Source organism: Empidonax traillii, unplaced genomic scaffold (assembly GCF_003031625.1).
Source record: "Empidonax traillii isolate 1590-97213 ecotype Southwest subspecies unplaced genomic scaffold, ASM303162v1 scaffold27:size3997909, whole genome shotgun sequence".
In the NCBI taxonomy this organism is placed as follows: Eukaryota; Metazoa; Chordata; class Aves; order Passeriformes; family Tyrannidae; genus Empidonax; species Empidonax traillii.
The window spans coordinates 2,520,222-2,527,110 of record NW_020955220.1 but is presented as its reverse complement, the minus strand read 5'-3'; the positions used below and the strand labels follow the sequence as shown (position 1 = coordinate 2,527,110).

The 6,889-nt window shown below is 39.0% G+C and overlaps 1 protein-coding gene across 2 annotated transcripts in view; it reads left to right on the top strand.

Moving 5' to 3' along the window:
* Positions 1–447: 447 nt before the first annotated feature.
* The window catches only part of LOC114071154 (heparan sulfate glucosamine 3-O-sulfotransferase 1-like), a 43,311-nt gene continuing 36,869 nt past the window's right edge, over positions 448–6,889 (top strand). The window contains exon 1 of one of the 2 annotated variants that reach the window (XM_027908892.1): positions 448–521. The gene's annotated coding sequence lies outside the window, so the exon portion shown is untranslated. Of the gene's footprint in view, positions 522–579; positions 1,161–6,889 lie in introns of those variants that run through there. The other variant, XM_027908883.1, reaches the window with a different exon arrangement.

Here is a 6,889-nt window from a genome sequence, read left to right as displayed (position 1 = left end):
CTGCGCGGGGACTGCAACCCGCTTCGTGGCGCGGAGCCTTCGCAAATTCCCACGGCCGCTTCGCTCTTCCCCGCCCGGCTCCCGGAAGGTCCCGCCGGCCGGGAGCGGCAGTGCCGCCCGCTAATATGCCCAGGGCAGTCCCCTCGGCCTCCCTGAGACCGGGCAGCGCTCGGGTACCCGCGGCGAGCGGGGCGCTCGGCACCTAGGATGCCTCCCTGTCCTCCCTCCGTCCCTCCGCGCTGGCGGAGCCCTGCGCCGGGAGGTGAATGAACTCCAGAGAGGGGACCGTCCCGTGCGCCCTGGCTCTCCCCCAGCCCCCGCGCCCCTCCGCCCGCCTCCAACCCTGGTCACCGGGGCTGATGAATTAATCATGAGGTGGCTGCTGTTAATGCATTTATGTGGAGCGGGCTGTGCCGGCGGCTCAAGGCGGGCTAAGGGAGCGCGGGGAGCGCCGGCCCCTCCGCTCCGCCCGGCGCGGAGCCGAGGCCGCGCCCGCACCACTCTTCATGGCTCCGGAGGAGGTAATGGGAGCCGGGACTCGCTCCCCGTTTCCTCGGCCGCCAGGAAAGGGGCAGGGCTGGCAGGGTGCGGAGGGGGGCACGACGGCGCTGGCAGAGGAGCTCCAACTTGCCGGCAGGGGGGAGAGAAATGCTCGTGTTGCCGGGGAGGGGTGTGGGGGGTGTGTTCGCTTCGCGTCCCCGCGGTTCCCCCAAATCCTGCCCGCCGTTTAAAAATCTTGGCTCTCTTGGCACAAGCGCTCGGGAGCCAGGCTCACTTTATCGCCGCTGACGCTGTCAAAATCGCTGTGGCTCCAGCAGTAAGAACAGCGAGTCCCCTCCCTCTCTCTCTCTCTCTCTCCTCGGCCGGGTCACCCGCTCCTCGTGAGAAACCAAACGCTGATATTCCTTTGGCTTCATCTTCCCCGCTTACGCGAGAGTGCGGAAGACTTCCTAATTAATTTACATACGAGGGAATGATGTCTGAAGGAAGGAAAAAATACCCCGTTGCACCTGCTCCGCCGAGACTTGTCATCTGAATCTGGAGGAGAGCTATAAATCATGTAAAGTGTTCGCGGTGGAGTCGGCTTCTTCTGAGAGCTGTAGGATTATGTATCCAAATGCTGAATTTATATTTCCCACTAGGAAAAGACTGAAACTCAGGTCAGATATAAACTACATAATTTCATTTAAAACAAATCTGTAGTTATTTATTGTAATTCTAGAGGGGGTTTTTCTTCTCTTCTGATTAAATAGAAAGCACTATTAGAGCATACAGTAACGATTTACACATTATAGCCTGAAATCTCTTGCAGAGTTGGAAGTGGTTGAGTGTAAGGATGGTGCTTTAGAATCACGTATGTCCTCTTGTTTTTGCTTCATGTGGAAAGACTGAGAATAACCAGGCTGTTAAATTTTATCTTCAGTTTTTAATGTGTACAAGACCATATTTTGAGATACAGAATGGAGAAAACTTGGATGAGGGAGACCACAACTTCCATTGAAAAGGTTGACTTTCTCAAGTACAGCAACTAAAATCTGTGCTGTGTCTGCTTTGATGATTTTCATCCTTTGAAAAAAAGCTTTAAAACTGTGATAAGCTACTTCCAAGAATTTCAGTTACTGCCTCTAAGGCAATACTGTAATAGTTCTTGACACTTGCCTGCTAAATGAGCTGAACTGGTGAGACCTACTGTTCAGTCGGATGTTTATGTTATTCCTGTGCCAGATATTTCTTCATAAAATACAAAAAGAGGGGTTTAGTCTGATAAGATTATGATTTTATATTGTAGAAATGAATTCATACTTTAGTTTTGTGACATCAGTGAATTTTCTTATATTTGACTATTTTTGTTGCTGGCTAAACTAGACTGAGATTTTGTATTTTCAGATGGAACTAATTTAGATTGAGGTTAATTGCTTTATTAGCCTAAAATATTTTTAGTAATACTGTAAATGGCAAATATTATTAAGTTCTTTTGTTCCAATTATGTAAAAACATGGCTTTTTTATTAAAAAGGTGTTGTGTGTTGTAGATGGATCCTGTACATTGCATCAGCATGAGGGAATTAAGGAGTTTGTGTTCTTGGACAGCACATGTCATTTGCAAGTTTCCTAAGTTGTGAGCTTATTGTAAAAGTGTGTGTGGCAAAAGACTGCTATGCTTGTATAAGAAACTTATAATAACACAGAAATCTGTGAGATAAGCAAGAACATATGAGCTAGGCTAACCACTCAATATGCTTACTTTGAAAACAAGCCTGTATGCAGTAGTTTTCATATTACTGTTCTACAGCAGCAAAATAACTGTGCCAAAAATAAGCATAGGCCAGAAATAAAAGGACAAAAATTTAAAAGGAGACTAGTCAGGAGGAAAAAAACACATTTTGAAATTGAATCTTTCTGTCAAATCCAAGACTGCATGTTGTTTTTAAACTAAATCATACTCACATATACAGCAGTTTATGACATGTAAGGTGGGAGCCTTGGTCCAGTCTATAACCAACCAATTAAAAGAGATTCTGTTGCTATTTGGTTTGTCACAGAAAAAAGATGGTAGAGGTCAAATGACAGTCAATAAAAGTAGAGTTAATTTTTGAATTTGGAACCTTTCTGAACTTGGAACCTTTTTGAACAGGAGAACAGTTTGTTGTCTTCTCTGATTCTTCTGTCTCTAACTGGAAATGCTGTCATGAACAGCAGCCCACAAAGTGACCAAAATTTACTAAGTGATGAACATTTATTGTTCTGAGATGGCACTGTAATAAAAATACTTTTTTGGTGAAACTACCATCGTTCTGACTGTGTAGGTCGTGAATAACATGGAGGTTCTGATTTGGGATTTGAACAATATATGTCACTGCATAAGTTTCAGTCCAGTGGACATTTTTATGTTTGGCCAACAAAGTGTTGCATCAAGTTATAGTGGAAAAAACCTTTGCTTCTTTTATAATCTCAAATGAAAAAATTGTCAGGCAGAAGGAGGCAGGGTGGTGTGTTTATACTTACAGACTTTATTGTGTGTACAGTAATGACTCCTGTTTGATATAAGGAATTGTGGGCTTGGTGACTTCAGTGAATGACAAACCCACCTACATTTTCAACATTTGCAACATATTGAGCATGCTTTTTTGTCAGGTAACCATTGGTTATTGATGAACAGATCTTCAAAAGGAGATGAATGGAGAGGAGTCGGATGTCTGCATAATGTTCACTTAATGCTGTACAAATAACTACATGACTACTGGCCGGTGTTTGTAGTCACGTGAATATGCCCTCTATTTTGTGTAGCTGTTTTTGATTTACACAGTGTCATACGTATCTTGTGAATGGGTTGTTCAATGATTAACATGGAGTTAACTATGTTATGGTGGATGCAGATAGCTCCGTGTCTTAATAGACAGGTTAAGTTACAAGATTTCACATAGTGACAGCATTTAAAGTGTATGTGCATGGAGTACAATCAAATACCTTCTTAGACTGTTTATATAGTAAGCAGGAATCCATTAAACTGCTGAGGAGGACAAATATTTAATGAAGACCTGAAGAGGCAATATCATTTCAGTATGTTTGCAATGTACTCCTCTGTTTAGCTGGTGATTAAATCTTTTGATCTCAAGGAGAGCTTCTAGTCATCTGCTTTGATGCAATATTCTATGAAACCATTTAAGCTAGAGGGGTAGGGGTTTGAGTCTTAAGACTGTTTTCTCCTTAGATAAAAAATTTGCATGTAGTTCTCTAATAGCCCTAGTTGAACTTTAGTGGGAATAGTGGCAACAAAAGGACTGGTAAGGAAGGGAGCAAAATAGGGAACAGTTAATCACCACAGTAATTCAAGACTGAAGAAAAGGCCTCTCTGAGTTAGGCAACAATCTTATCTAATTCAAGTCATAAAGTCATCACTGTCTACCTTTAAGCTAGGTAAGCACATTGCCCTGTTGCTCTTTCTGGAAAGATGTTTCAAAACCTCTTTCCTAATGCTTAGAGCTTTCTTTGAACTTTCAGCTTAAATATATTCTTTGATTCCTAATTTTTAATCTCTCAATATTGTTATTTAAAACCAACTCCTTCCTTGGTGTATAGCCCTCAATAAATTATAGACATTGATCATGTGTCTTCCTCAGCTTTTATGTGCTAGGATCAAACAAGCAGAGCAAGCACCTTATAGTCTCTCTGGTGAAACAGAATAAATAGGAAGATACAAAGCCTAGTAATTTATTCTCCTGAATTCTGAACTTTGTATCTGAAGTGTTTCCTTAGGTCTTGAATAAGAATGCTAATGCTCCATTTGGTCTTCTCAAAATATTGTGGCAGATATTGGTGAAGATCAGGTTTGTTTTACAGGTATGCCAGGTTAACAATCTTCTTGTAGTAAACTAGACGTGGGTGTGTGGTTTATCTTTTTGTATTGCTCTGAAATGATCAGAGACCATCACAAAAATAATCACAGAAATTCTTCTATTTTTAATCGTGCTATGAAGAGTTACTAAAGGTTTTGCCATTTCTAATACTACAAATGGTCATCCAGTTTCTTCTGCAAGTTAGAGAGAACCTCCCCTGCATCAAGAGAGCTTCCTGTAACCAGTTCTAATCAAAACACCTCTGCTTTTTGCCACATTCACAGACATGAAATGAGTCTGAAGAAAGATTTTATTAAGTCCACTTAATATCTTACCATTAGTCACTTTTATGTTAATTTTATTATTGTGTTATGCCTGCCTATCTTTTCCGACTCAGTAAATAATTGCTGGGTGATACCATATCAAATTCTTTACTGGAATATGGAGATAGATGTTGGATTCTGGATTTCCTTTCCCATAATATTTGGTTTTTAAAGTTAATTTATTTGTTCCAGACTGCGTATTTTCAAAGTTTCTTCTTTTTGCTTTTGTCTAAAATTTCCTCTTAACACTGTTCATCTGTTTAACATGGAGAGGCAGAGCAAATCCTTTTCAACTTACACTATAAAAGGTCCAGATATAGTTATTAAGTAAAATGTTACACATTACCTGCAGATAAACAGAGGAGATTATTTATTTTGTTTTTCCTACTATGACTTTTCAGAGTGCTTACCAACCATTTTGTGTCACTTAAGTCTCTGCAAGTGACGTCTTGCATTTTGTCATCCTTCTGTTTAAAGGGGGGGAGAGGGGGGAAAGGGTCAAATTAAACTTTTTATAACCTGAAAACAGTAGACTTTTTTTTTGTTTCAGGAATTGACAACAGAAAAAGTGTTCTAAGACTGTTGTTTTTTTTTTTATAAGAGGATCTTAGTTTATGTTTAAAAAACAACAAAATATCAGTTAGTAGAGATACTGGGTTTTAGAGGTGAATGAATAAGGTAATCTTAATAAAATTTTAGTTTCTGGATGGAGATAAACTGGGCTATTTCTATCCTTGTCATAATTAAACATTTATATAGTATTTACTAGATAAAAAACTCTTCATAGGTGTCAATAATCTTCATTATACCTTCTGAGGCAGATACGTGCTCTTCTGCCAATCTAGAGCCAATCTATTTTAGATTTATAAATCTGAAAAAAGTTTAAATTTTGGTATAAATTTGTTTGAAATGTATGAAGGGCAGACTGTATCCTCAGTATTTGGAAGCTGCTCTTATAAGGTATGCTTTCATTTTTAAGGAACAAAGATACAGGGTTTCATTCTGAACACTTGAAGAATGTCACGTCTCTTTGATAATGGAGTCAAGTCAGATGTAGTTTTTCCTGGATAAAAGTGTTGGATACTATAAAGGACAGTTTTTTAAAGGTTTACACAGGATAGATCTTTAATTTACCAAGATTTTGTCAGATTTAGCTTCCACTTTTTGTGGAAAGGTAGTTACACATAGAAAGAGGGAGCTTGTCTTTTCTGTCTCCACCCTCCTTGGTTGACAGACTTTCCCTCCAGCAATCAGTTGACAGCAATCAGTTTGAGGATTATTTCTGGAAGGAAAAAGTTTACAGCTTTACTCCAACAGTAAGATTAAAAATAAAGTAGCTGTCATCTATTTTCTTGGCTTAACTAGTTAAAATCATAGCCACAAAAATGCCATATTACTCAGCTAAGCTCTTCTGTGCATTTTATACAGTAAGCAGACCTTATTAAAGGAAAGGCTCTAAAGCCTTGCAAACAACATTTTATAAACCAAAATGAAAAAAAAATAAATTTAGACTGGAACTTCATTATTTGTTATTTATTTTTTCTAATTAAACCACTTCTTTTAAAAAAGCCTTACAAAGATATTGTATTTAAATACTTTATTTTGTGACCTTGTCATATATGGAGGACATGTAGGTAATTCTCAGGATAAAAGAAGTTCATATCTTATCCAGATTTTCGACCATCTTCCAGACTTGCCTCACAATAATTCCCACATCACCGTGTTTTCCATTGTACAATTTAGAAAGGAAAATACTGGTTTAAGATGGAAAATAATTTACAACTACCAACTTTATGCTTTCTAATGATAGATTCCTGAGATGCAATATGCAAATAAACATTTAAGATTTTTTTTCCCAGGGTGAACCAGCCTGACGTTTTTTAGAACTAATCCCAAAACATTAGTTCCTTTCAGTCTCAGAAAGATATGACTTTGTTTGTTTTGTATCACATGCTACCTATTGTTTATTCTGTAAGTAAATAGTTCAGTTTATTTAGATGGGGTTTTGTTGAGGTTTTCTTAATCTACTTATTTAATTTACATAATTTCATTTTATGGCTTTGATTTTGTTCTATACTATCAAATGTGGAGTCTTCCAGTAGTTTTGGTAACTGTGCAACACTGATTTTCTGGCTGTGAAATTTTCCCCTCCCTTCCTATGGCAGAGTAATGAAATTATCCGTAGACTTCTTTGTGCTTTTGGGGTTTTCTAAATTCAAAATCTGACATG